Raw genomic sequence first — 14,762 nt, forward strand, 5'->3', positions numbered from 1 at the left:
AGTGATAATGAAAGGTATTGTATAACAAAGGAATCAGTTCTCTAGCAAGAACAATTCCAAACATGTAGGAACATAACTAGAGCACCAAAGTATATGAGGCCAAAACTAATTAAGAAAAAAGTAGAGCAATTTAACATTATATTTGGATACCTCATTGCCCTGTCTGTACATGATAAGGTCAAGCAGACAAAAAAATCAATTAGCACAAAGTTGATATGAACACCACATCAATCAATTTGATCTCACTGACTTGAATAGAATGTTCTCTACAACACCAGAAGAATATACATTCTTACCAAGTTTGCTTGTACCATTTAACAAGACAGATGACATTCTGGACTACAAAAGTCATCCTAACAAATTTAAAATGATTTAAAATTATTCAAAGTATGTTCTCTGGTCACAGATTTTAACATAGAAGGAAATAACAAAGGCCACTTTGCAGAGAGAGGGGCAGGCAGATCTCTGTGTGTACGAGGCCAGCCTGGTCTACAAGAGCTAGTTCTAGAACAGGCTCCAAAGCTACAGAGAAACCCTGTCTCGAAAAACCCACCAAACAAACAAACAAACAACCCCTCCAAAAAAAGACTAACAGAATGGATGCCAAAAGTGGACCCATCCTTTTGTTGCATGCAAAAAACACACCTCAAAAACAAGGATAGAAATTATCTCAGGGTGAAAGATTAGTCAACGTTAGTTTAAGAAAATGGACCTAGGGAACAAACTGGTGAAGCCATTTTAATATCTAACAAACAAGACTTCAAACCAAAACTAATCAGCAGAGATAGATGTAGTGGCGTATTATCTGTATTTTAATAAATAAAAGGAGAAATATAGTGGTATATTAATTGTATTTTAATAAAGAAATCTTGCCTGAAGAAAAGAGACAAAGCTAAAGCCACTAGAGGTCAAGTAATGGTCACACACACACACACACACACACACACACACACGTCCTATTCCAGGATTTGGGAGACAGAGTCAGATGTATCTTGGTGAGTTCAAGGCCACCCTGGACTACACAAGATCAATGGAGAAATAAATCCAGGTGATGGTGGCTCAGACCTTTAACCCCAGTACTAGGGAGTCACACCTTTAATACCAGCACTAGAGGGAATGTAAAATGGGAGGAGAGAGGCTTAGTCTGCTTAGTTTGACATCACCCAGCCTTGACAGATGTAAGACTTCTCTAGTGGCTCGGCTGCTTTGCTTTTCTGGTTTTCAGGTTGAACCCTAACATCTGTCTTTGGGTTTTATTATTTGTGTTACAGATAAGAAAGGACACTACATACTCATCCAAAAAACCACCAATATGACATTTCAATTCTTAACATGCAATCTGCAAAGGCAAAGGCATTCAAGTTTGTAAAACAAACATTACTACAGCTTAAATCATTATATGGCCCTCACAGGCTGGTAGTAGGAGACTTCAATACCCCACTCACACCAATACACAGGTAAAACTACACAGAGAAATACTGGAGTAAACTGATGTTATAAACCAAATGTACCTAATAGATATCTACAGAACATTTTATTCAAGCATAAAAGAATATACCTTATTCTCAGCACCTCATGGAACTTTCTCCAAAACTGACCACATAGTTAGACTCAAAACAGTTTTCAACAGATATAAGAAAATTGAAATAATACCCTACATTCTGCCAGACTACAACATATTAAAGCTGTTTAATCTGTTTTTTGATATCAATAACAACAGAAATAATAGAATCTTACAAACTACATGAAAAACTGGGGAAATCACATACTAGCAACCTAAAAGCATACCTGAAAAACTTGGAGCAAAAAGAATAAACCAAATAGGAGATACATGGCAAGAAATAATCAAACTATGTATTGAAATCAATAAAATACAAATAAGAGATGGATACAAAAAATCTATGAAACAAAGAATTGGTTCTTTGAGAAAATCAATTAGATTGACAAACCTATATCCAAATCAACTAAAAGGCAGACAGAAAAGATCTAAATTAGAAAATTGCAAATGAAAAAGGAGACATAACAACAACACTGAGGCAATCAAAGAATCATAAGGACATAATTTAAAAACCTGTGCCCCACCAAATTGGAAAATGTAAAAAAGATGAATACTTTTCTCAATAGATACCACTTACAAAAGTTTAAATCAAGGTCAGATAAATAATTTAAACAGACCTATAACCAGTTGTGAAATAGAAAGAGTCATTAAAAGTTTCCTCCCAAAAAATTAAAATAAAACAAAGCTAAGGTAGTGAATGTTTTAGCAGAGAATTTTACCAGACTTTTAAAAAGCAGTCAGCTCCAATAATTTGAGTAGTCTCAAATTATTCCACAAATCAGAAAAAAAAGGAATAATTGCCCAATTTATCTGGTGAGGCCACAAACCATGCTAAGATTCAGCGACGAAATAGAATAACAGACCAATTGTCCCTATGAACATAGAAGCAAAAATAATCAATAAAATACTTGCAAAAAGCCTAAGAACTCATCAAAAAGATCATTCACTGTGATCAAGTAAGCTTCATCCCAGAGATACAGGGATAGTTCAACATACGAAAATCAATAAATGAAATAAATCTGCTATATATTTGAAAACTAAAAGACAAAAATGACATGACCATCTCATTTGATACAGGAAAAGTCTTTAACAGAATCGAACATCCTTTCAGAATAAAGTCTCAGAGATTAATGATGCAAAAGACATACCTAAACATAGTAAAGGCAGTATACAGTAAACCTATAGCCAACATAGACTCAAATGTAGAGACACTCAAAGCAACCCCAATAAATTAAGGCATAAGACAAGTATCCACTCTCTCCATACCTAGTCAAGATCATACTTGAAATCCTAGCTAGAACAATAAAGCAACTGAAGAAAATCAAAGGGATACAAATTGGAATGGAAGAAGTCAACATACCTTTATTTGCAATTAATATGATAGCATACATAAGTAATCCTAAAAATTCATCCAGGAAACTCCTACAGCTGATAAACTTTCTCATAAAAGTAGTTAGATATAAAATTAACTCATAAAAGTCAATAATCCTCCTTTATACAAGTGACAGTATGTCTGAGAAAGAAATCAGGGCAAAACTATCTTACCAATAGATCTAAATAATATAAAATATCTTGGGGTAATTCCAACCCAGCAATGAAAGTCTTGTATGATAAAAACATCAAATCTATGAGAAAGAAATTGAAGAGGATATCAGAAGATAGAAAGCTCTCCCATGTTCATGGATCAGTAGATTAATATAGTAAAAATAGCCATCCTACCAAAAACAATCTACAGATTCAATGTAATACTTATCAAAATTGCAACAAAATACTTCACAAATCTTGAAAGAATAATTCTCAGCTTCATATGGTAATGCACACACACAAACACACAAATAATAGATAGATAGACATCTATAATAGGTAGACAGACAGACAGACAGACAGACAGACAGACAGACAGACAGACAGATAGATAGATAGATAGATAGATAGATAGTAGATAGTAGATAGATAGTAGATAAATAGGCTACTGGAGGTCTCATCATTCCTGATTTCAAATAATATTATAAAGCTGTAATAAAAACAGCATAGAAATATCACTGAAACACACATGATTGTTGAAATTGAATTGAAGGCCCAGACATAAAACCACACAACTATGGACAACTGACTTTTTTTTCACAGTTTCTCACTGGTACTTTATTAAAAGAAGAAAATTAACTAGCACATATGTAAACACAGTAAAGCTGAGTTCTTATCTACCTTGTAACAGGAATGGCCGTGACCTCAATTTTTTTAAATTTATAAATTTCCTCTTCCTCCCATTTCCCTCCCACTGCCCCCACTTCCCCTCCTGCTCCCTCTCCAATCCTAAGAGAAGTTAGGGTGCCCTGCCATGTGGGAAGTCCAATGCCCTTCCCCCTCCATGCAGGTCTAGAAAGCTGTGCATCCAAACAGACTAGGCTCCCAAAAAGCCAGTACATGCAGTAGAATCAAAACCCAGTGCCATTATCATTAACTTCTCAGTCAACCCTCATTGTCAGACACATTCAGAGAGTCCGGATTTATCACATGCTCGTTCATTCCCAGTCCACCTGGCCTTGGTGATCTCCCATTAGATCAGTCCCACCGTCTCAGTGTGTGGACACACCCCTCATGGTCCTGACTTCCTTTCTCATGTTCTCCCTCCCTCTATTCTTCATATAGACCTTGGGAGCTCAGTCAAGTGCTCCAATGTGGGTCTCTGTCCCTATCTCCATCCATCACCAGATGAAGGTTCTATGGTGATATGCAAGATATTCATCAGTGTGGCTATGGGATAAGGCCAGTTCAGGTACCCTCTCCTCTGCTGCCCAAGGACCTCACTGAGGACATCTTCTTGGACACCTGGGAATCCCTCTAGAGCCAAGCCCCTTGCCAACCCTAAAATGGTTTCCTTAATTAAGATATCTTCTTCCCTGCTCCCATATCCACCTCCATCTCAACCATCCCATTCCCCCAAGCTCTCCCCAATCCTCTCCTTCTCTCTCCCCATCTCCCCTTCCCCTACCCCACCCCACCCCCATGCTCCCAACTTTTGCCTCGCGATCTTGTCTACTTCCAATATTCAGGAGGATAAATATATGTTTTTCTTTGAGTTCACCTTCTTATTTAGCTTCTCTAGGATTACGAATTATAGGCTCAGTGTCCTTTGTTTATGGCTAAAATCCACTTATGAGTGAGTACATACCATATTCATCTTTTTGGGTCTGGGTTATCTCACTCAGTAAAGTATTTTCTATTTCCATCCATTTGCATGCAAAGTTCAAGATGTCATTGTTTTTTACCGCTGAGTAGAACTCTAAAGTGTATATGTGCCACACCTTCTTTATCCATTTTTCTATTGAGGGGTACCTAGGTGATTTTTTTTTATAAAGAAACCAAAAATATACAGTGAAAAAAGACAGAATGTTCAATAAATGGTGCTAGAAAAACTGGATGGCTACACACAGAAGAAAGAAAATAGATCTTTACTGATCACCCTGCACACATCAGAACTACTTATGGATTAAAAACCTCAACATAAACCAAATACATTAAACCTGATACAAGAGGAAGTAGGGAGTGGCCTTGAAATCTTTGACACAAGAGACAACATTCTGAACAGAACAACAATAATGGAGGCACTAAGTTTAACAATTAATTAATCAGACCTAATAAAACCAAAAATTTTCTGCACAACAAAAGGCACCATCAGTCAGACAAATCAACAGTCTACATAATTGGAAAGATTTTTGCCAACTCCACATCTAATACATGGTTAATATACAAAACATATAAATAATTTAAGAAACTAGATACCTCCCAAACCAAATAACCCAATTTAAAAATTGGGTAAAGATCTAAACAGAGAATTCTCAATTGAGGAAACTCAAATGCCTAAAAATACTTGAAATGTTCAACACCCTTGAACATCATGGAAATGCAATTCAAAACTACTTTGAGATTCCATCTTATGCCTGTCAGAATGGCTAAGATCAATAATACAATTGATATCTCATGCTGGCCAGGATGTGGAGCAAGGGGAACATGCTTCCATTGTGGGTGGGAGTCAAAAGTTGTACAGATACTATGGTAATCAGTGTGACAATTCCTCCGAAAGATGGAAATCTATCTACCTCAAGATCCAGTTTATACCAGTTTTAGTCATATACCCCCAAGGATGTTTCATCTTAACGAAGACACTCTTGCTCAACCATGTTCATTGCTCCTCTATTCATAATAGCCAGAAATTGAAAGCAACCTAAAGATGAAATGACTTTGAAAAAAAAAGAATTGAAAACAACCTTGATGTTTATCAACTGAAGAATGGATAAAGAATATGCAGTACAATTACACAAATGAGTATTGCTTGAAAATGATATAAAGAAATTTGCAGGTGAAATATATGGAACTAGAAAAAAAATCATCCTTAGTGAAGTAACTGAGACTTAGAAATATGAATGTTGTATGTATTTGCTTATATCTGGCTATTAGCAATTAAATCAATGACAATTAAACTATAATAGATAGACCCATAGAGATTAGGTATTGAGGAAGGGATTGGGGGCAGATGAATCTCCCTGAAGCAGTAAAATAGAATATATTTTCTGGTGGACTGATGTCTGTGGGGGAAAAAAAGAAAACAGAAGGATCAGGTGAGGAGGGGGACAGACAATGGGATTAAGGGAGGAAATTTGGGGAGTGACAGATAGAACTGAAGTGGTGTAGGATGTCATTCTGTCTATTGGTTAATGCTTGGTCCTGCTTTTATTGGTTAATGAATAAAGAAACTGCTTTGGGCCTATAGCAGAGCTATAGGGGAACAATAGAGCTAGGCATGGAAAACTAAACAGAATTTTGGGAGGAAGAAGGCAGAGTCAGAGAGACACAATGGAGCCTCCATCAGAGTCAGACATGCTGAAACTTTGCTGGCAAGCCACAACCTTGTGGTGATGCACAGATTAATGGAGATGGGTTAAATTAAGATGCAAGAGTCAGTTAATAAGAAGTTAGAGCTAATGGGCTAACCAATGTTTTAATTAATATAGTTTCTGTGTGATTATTTCATGTCTAAGCTAGCTGGGTGGCTGGGAACCAACAAGTGGCTCTCCCCCAACACTGAAGGACATTTGAATTGTGGTATAAAAACCTAGTACAGTCGAAACTTCCTAAAACCTATAAAAACAATCATAATGACATCTTCAAATAATGAGGAGACAGAGTCCCACTGGCCATCACTTGTCATCAAATAAAGTTTCCAGTGCTTGGACTGAGTTTCATTCATTTGAGTTGTTGGCTAAAAGGGTCCCATGTAAATCCCTAAATAACTCAGGCTGTTACCAAGAAAAAGGTTGCTCTCCACAAACCAACAACAAGGCCCCGTGGCTTAAAACAACACCCACATTTCTCACTGAACATGGAGAGGTAGAACTGTAATCTGCACAGAATCCCCATATTCTAGTGTCTATTACATAGAAAGATACTCTGCAGGTTACAAAAACAAAAAAGAAACACAAACACCAACTCAACCACAAGACCTTTGATCTACAATCTGTACTGCCTACAAAAAAAAATGCTAGGGTAATGGTGGCACAAACTTTGTGGGAGTAACCAACTAATGTCTGATTTGACTTAAGATCCACTCTACAAGATGGAAACCATACCTGACACTGCTTGGGTGACCAAGAAACAGTCTAGATAGCCCAATCCTACTAGTTCAAAAAAAGTAACAATAAATGGCTCCTAATGATATTCTGCTATACTCATAGAACAGTGCTTTATTCAGCTATTATCAGAGAGGCTTCTCTGGTAGCAGGTCAGAGCAAATACAGAAACTCACAGCCAGATATTAAGCAGAGAGTGAGACCTTCTAACACGCATCTCTAAATGGGATATCTCCATCAAATCCCTCCCCTCAGAACTCATGGATCAATGAAAAAAAAGAGTGGCATAAAGAATGGAAGAGGCGGGGTACAGAGAACGCCAGGAGAACAAAGCTTTTAAACAATTGAACAAGACTCATATGAACTCACAAAGATGGAAGCAGTATCAGGGTGTCTACACAGGTCTGAACTTGGCCCTCTGCATATGTACTATAGCTCTTAGTTATATTCCTGAATATATAAATTAGTAGGACTCTGATTCTTGATGTGGGATTCCCTCTGTATGCTGTGAATATGTTTTATTACCATTGGTTAATAAAGAAGCTGTTTCAGCCTAAAGCATGGCAGAATAAAGCCAGGTGGGAAATCCAAAAGAGATGTATTAGAGAGAGTAGACGGAATCAAGGAGATGCCATATAGTTGCCAATGGAGGAGGATATCATAAACTTTCTGGTAATCTACAGCCTTGTGGAAATACACAGATGAATAGTGTACCTTGGAGGCAATCTCTCTCTGTCTCTTTGTCACTATGTGTGTGCCTTTGCCTCTGTCTCTCTCTTCCTCTCGTAATTTCCTACCTCCATTACTCCCTCCCTCCTTCTCTTATTCCCTGTCCTTCCTGACCGCCATTAGATAAGCAACCTTTTTCTGTTATGAAGCCTGATGCCAGTAAAGGTCCAAAGCAACAGAGCCAGGAAACTGTGGATGAAAACCTCCAAACTTTGAACCCCAATACATTTTTCCTCTTACCTTGATTATCTCAGAAATCTTATTATAGTAATAGAAAGCTAACACAGAGCTTAATTTCAGCTAGAAATCAGACAGATGTTTGCATATAGAAATATTCAGTTATGTAGAGGTGATGCTATGAACTAACATCAAATGTGTCTAGTAAGAAAAACAATGTAGAGTTTAAAGGAACACCATAATCATCCTCTAAACCCAGAAAGAAGCTAATAAGTGTATTTAAAATGGTATTGCAATTCAGGGAATAGCATCATAAGTCATAGGGATAGTTATTAGTAGGTCAGATAGAAGAATCAATAATTTTTTTCATTTTCAAGTTATGATGGTAGATACCCTGCCAAGAGTTAGATGATGGAATGGAGAAAATCATCATATACAGGTAACTAGAAAATAGGAATGTACTTCCTAATCTGATGACTTGCCACACTTGCTAAATCTTATGAAATCATTCATTCTCCTTACTATTGGATCTATGTAGCTTTAACCTCTCCAGCTCAGACATTCTACCGCTCTTTACCCTCTAATTGGGAAGAGACAACTGGTCTTACACCATGTTTACCAACTTGATAAGTTCCTTCTTGGGCACAACCATCTGTCTGTGTATCTATCTAGGTTACTGAGCTCACACCAGGCAGCACTAGGAATCAAGAAACTCCATGCAATACAGGACAGGCTCCAACCTATACACAGGGGTAACAGGCTAAAGGAGCCTCCCCAGCCCCTATATCATCTCCATAGTAGCTGCTGTGGGGTTCCTGTCTAGATAACTGTCATTGGGACTATTGTGACTGTGAATCCTAACTGCCAGCAGCTCAGAGTTCAAGCATGACTGGTTCTAGGTCAACATAGTCTGAATTGTTGAGAGGACAGGAAGGAGCTGGTCCATTATTAATGACTCGCTGATCTGAGGTGTTAAAGTTTTGCCTTGAGGTGCTCTAAGATCCTGCAGATCCCTGTGAAACCACACTAATCCTAGACTTCAGCTAAATGTACATCTTTACCTGACCTCCTTTTGAGTCCTTTACTATTCGCTCAGTCTGTTTTCATCTAGTGTCATAAGTATGCCTTCCTCCCTCAGATTTGAACTTAAGAATCCGACCTTAGAAATTTCAGAAAAATATGCAGAAAAATCACATGTGGTTGTTCCCATGCAAAATTCTGTAAAGAAGCAGTCAGAAAACTTGACAAGGAATATAGATTTTCTGCTTTGGATGCCATACATTGTCTCTGGTAGGTATGATATTTTCTTGGTCTTAAAAGCATCAGTGCCAGGGACTGAAGTGCTTCTTGAGATGTTGAGAGGCCAAGTCTGCTTCCATCATGATAAGCACTTGGAGTGGTTCGCAAGCTCCTGTAAGTCTAGCTTCAGTGCATCTGAGGCTCTCTTAGAACCTTCTTGTATACCTTTACTCATGATCATACTCACACAAACATACACATAACTTTTAACAATTAAGAAAGAATAACTAAAAATAAATCATCAAAAATTAAATATATAAAATAAAAAAATAAATCTTTAAAAACTCTTGGTGGCACACTACTAAAACCAAACCAACTGTTCAAAGACAGAAACAGCAGACTGGTAAGTTAGCTACACAGAGCTATCCCACAGCAGAATGAAGGTTTCGGAAACCTTTTGATCCTTGGGTCTTCTCTAGGGAGCATTATCACAGAAGCTCATCAGGCAGAAACTCAGCAGGAATTAGCTAATGAGCATCAACAGCTCTGAAAACATAATGGGATCTACAAAACTAAGTATTCAAGGATTTGTCATTAAATATTCATCTCTTCTGCTTAATCAGTTGTCTTCTGGTTACAGTTATTATGAGAAAAACTTTTAACAAAATGAATTAATTTCGAAGACCTAAAGATCTCTGAAGAAGCAAAGAGCTTCCTAATGTACATCTGTACATTGCCAAGAAAAAAAGTGAAGAGACAAAAACAAAAGAGATAAAAATAGAGACAGACACATACAGGGAGATGGAGAGGAGACTCCAGAGGGAATAAACCAAAAAGTAGATATAGACAGAGAGGATGAAAAACAAAAATAGAGTGGCAAAGAACCATAGCAAAGGACAAAAAAATATAATATGAAGACAAATGGAGAGATAATGACAAAAGAAGAATGTTCTTATCAAGCAATGAAACAATCTGAAGCCTAACCTAAACAATAGGCACTTAGTGATCAAACACTTATCTCATCTTAGCCTGTACAACCTCAACCCAATATCAATAATATTTTATTTGAATCTGAGAGGATACATTTTGTATCTTAGAAATAAGGCACATATTTGCAAAGTTTGTGACTAGAGATAATGGCTTTGCTTTTAAGAATGCCTACAACTTTTGAAGAAGGTCCAACTTTGGGTCTTGAGACACTGACATTAGGTAGCTAGCAACGCCTATAAATTCAAACCCTACATATCCAACACTATCTTCTGGACTGGCAACCTCATTCACTTCACACACATAATTAAAAATAATAAAAATATATCTTTAAAATGGTAGAGTTCAATTCTAAATTTTATTCCTTGAGGACCCTGGGAAAATTACATAATGTATCTGAGATTCAAATTTGCCATCTGGAAAACTTCTCTCTCACACAAACATGCTTATATGTGGCTAGAGTGATTACTAAGAATATTTACTTGAATTTGGAGAGAAAAAAACCTAAACTTCTTTTGTTTCCCTAATAGAAAACAGCAATATGCCAGAAAATAAAAACACTAAAACATGTTGAAATGTCATTTTATTTATTATTATTATTATTAATTATTAATTATTATTATTATTATTATTATTTGGTTTTTCAAGACAGGGTTTCTCTGTAGCTTTGGAGCCTGTCCTAGAACTAGCTCTAGCTCTTGTAAACCAGGTTGGCCTTGAACTCACAGAGATCGCCTCTGCCTCCCCAGTGCTGGGATTAAAGGTGTGTGCCAACACCACCCGGGGTAATGTCTTTTAAAAATCATTAAGTCATCTGTATATATTATGAAACATAATCCCCCATGTCTACTTATTTCCTTGATTCATCACTTTTATGTTTATTTAGCTTAAAGCAACTGAAGAAATTGGTAAAAATTCCATAAGGCTATAGGAAGTGAAGGAAATAAAGGTGATGACTCCAGCCTTCTAACACAATTGTATAGATTATGTGAAATAATGTATGTAAATTGCTTTTCAGTGATTAAATGTCACATGTATTGATTATATATGGTCTACTTTAAGAACAATAAAAGCAATAATTAATTTTGGCTGAAGCAAGTGTAGTTCATTCAAGACAGTGAGCCAAGGGCTGAATATATAATATACTTGCTAAAATGCTTACTGTGCAGCCATCAAGATCAAAGTTCAACTCCAGAATCCACCCAAAAATACAGGTGTGGTTAGCACACATTTGTGACTCAAAGACAGATCAATTCATGGTTCCCACTGATATGTCAGCTTAGCATAGTAATTGCCAATCCCCAGAGACCTTGTCATAGAAAACAAGATGTATGGTTCCTGAAGAACATCTGAGATGGCCATCTGGCCTCCATATGCACTCACATGCTCATGAACAGGCATAATCCCCTGCACAGATATGTGTCATATGCACAGGAACAGACACACACACACACACACACACACACACACACACACATACACACACACACACACAGTGACAAGGTTGCACTATGTCCTTGGGGCTCACCTCAAACTCACAGAGATCTTCCTGTTAAGTGCTATGGTTAAAGGCATTCAATTGTCACATCTGCCAAATGAGACCTATTAAATATTAAATGTGTGGTATTCTATATATTTTACCTTCATAGGCACAATCCAGTTCTTCTATTCAAAAAGGAGGGCTTTTTTGAATTAAAAAACTGTGAGCTTTTGAAAAAGGAGTGCTGTTCTCTCTCTCTCCCTCTCTCTCTCTCTCTCTCTCTCTCTCTCTCTCTCTCTCTCTCTCTCTCTCTCTGTGTGTGTGTGTGTGTGTGTGTGTGTGTGTGTATGTGTCTTCTCACAAGAAATGAAGTAAGGAAGGCAGGGAGGAAAGGAGAAAAAGATGGAAAAGGGGAGAGAGAAAGGAAGAATTCTTAAATGTATTAAAAATTAGGTCACTGACTTGATTTTGTCATTATAAAAAGTCATAATTAAAGAATTAACTGCAATTTAAGTAGTGACTTACAGGAGCTTAAAGTTTTTACTATCTGAAGTTTTACACTTTTAGGGGTTTTCCTTCATCTCCTCTGATGATTAATTCAGATTGAAAATTTGGTTGGATTTAGAGGTGCCTAGGGCATTAGTGAAGTACACCATTTTGTGTCTGTTTAAAGAGGTGTTTTCTCAAAGTATAAGCTGACAGGGGACTATCAGACTTTAACAAGGGTGCTAGACTAAACAAAGGGGAAACAAGCAAAAAAAGCACCTGAATAATGACATCAATTGCTTTCTCTCTACACCCTCCTTTGCCCGGATGTGAACAGTAGCCTCACACTCAAGAATGCTACTTTAGTTGTCTACTACCACAATGCCTTCCTTGCCATGATACTTTAAACTAAAAGAAATCTTTTCTTTTTTCTATAGGCATATTCTTGGTGGGTATTTGGTTACAAGTATGAGAAAAGTAGCCAACATAACTTTGTTTCTAGCACTGACAATATTTTTTCAGGAAGGAAGAAAATAGAAACTGATAGTGCATCTGTCTGCTCACTTAACCAACTCATATCGGCCAGTGCAATGTCCTGTAGCATCTTTGCATTGAAGTCAAGAAAAAATACTTTTTAAGTGATGCACATTGATGCATAATAAAATAGAATTCTGTATGTAAAAAAAAGAGAGAAAGATGCTATTGACAAATTAACTCCCACATGTAGGGTTTCACATAAAGGATTTCTAAAATTTTATGGATACCCAAACTGGAGTCCCTGGAAATAAGCTCAAAGATAATTAATGTGAAGATAGTGCTTAGGAAAATGGTATTATGAGCAGCATGTATAATGAGCAGTATGTACATGTATAGCATAGTTGTGACAGAGACAGAGACCAGTGAGTTTCCTGGAAAACACTGAGACTGGGATGACTGCTCAGAGATACCTCAACTGGAGCAAGAAGGACTGGTCTTATTGTGCATCATCAGTCAGTAACTCAGTGCTGGCAGCCCACAGAAAGGGCATTATGACCTTGGGAAATTAAACCATTTCTGCCAAGGATGATTCCTAAAGAAGGACTCAGCACTAAATTGGCCGAAACTAATACTCCTGGGAAATAAATACTTCAGACCTGAAGTGGCAATCTAGACAGCATATCTCAGCAGCTGCGGCACCAGGCTATTAATAACTTGACCATCATGAGTTGAAGTGTAGGCTCTCAGTGCTGAGATCACAGAGTGTGTGATTTGTGAAGCTCAGAGAAACACATAAGAAGAATGAAACATTGTTAAATGCACTTCTTTTGATGCAAATGCTAGAAAATTACTTTTTGCAAACTTCCAACACTGTAACCTTAAATAAACACATAGTTTCAGTAAAAGCTGAACTCTTAGGAAGGTCTACTACTAGCTGAAAAGTTGATGACTTTCCAGAAAGAAAAATAAAGTGAGTAACTGGGCAAACATTTTTAGAATTTTATCCTGTAATAATAATACTAATGTTGGGGGAGGCTATTTGTTAGTTTCCTAGCTGCCCAGACTTGTTTCTCGGCCATTCTGACTTGAAATAATCACATAGAAACTATGTGAATGAAATCACTGCTTGGCTGATCACGTAAGCATATTGCTAACTAGCTCTTATATCTTAACTTAACCCATTTATGTTATTTTATCTTTTTCCATGAGATGTGTGGCCTACCACAAGGTTTTACCTGGCATCTTACATCTTTCTCCCCTGGTGACTTATGGCTTCTCACTGACTCTGCCTACTTTCTCTCTCTCTCTCTCTCTCTCTCTCTCTCTCTCTATATATATATATATATATATATATATATATATATATATATATTTCAGTCTAGCTTTACTCTGTTGAGCCATTGGCCAAAAGCAGCTTCTTTATTAACCAATGGCAATAAAACATATTCTCATATTCACAGCATTCTTCACCTCCCACATCACCTCCCCTTTTCTGTGTAAATAAGAAAGAAAGTTTTAACTTTAACATAGCAAGATTACATATAACAAAACAGGTATCAAGCAAGAATTACAGTTACAACACTTTTATCTACTTTATCTTTTATCATAACTAAGGGAAACTGTATATATTCTTCAACTTCATCAGAGACTCCAGATGGATATAATATTACCTAATTAAACAGGAAGTGAAGGGGAAGCCTAGCCAATCACAATCAACCACGCACCTTCAAGGAAGTTCTTTGTAAGCAACTTTCAAAACTCTAGAATTGACAGAGACATGTAGCTGCCTGGACAGTCACCCAAAGTTCTTCTGTAAGGTTGTGGATACCCATCTTCAGCCTACTGGCTTATAGTGTCTAGCAGACTTTTCCATGAAGCAGGAAATTTCAAAGACAGTTCCGTATATGTTGGCAGTTGGTCAGTCACTTTCTTCTGTGTTCTGCAGAATGCTTGGCAGACTCTTACATGAAGCAGGAACCCCGAAGGACTATCTCACTTTCAT

This window comes from Arvicola amphibius, chromosome X (assembly GCF_903992535.2).
Source record: "Arvicola amphibius chromosome X, mArvAmp1.2, whole genome shotgun sequence".
Lineage (NCBI taxonomy): Eukaryota > Metazoa > Chordata > Mammalia > Rodentia > Cricetidae > Arvicola > Arvicola amphibius.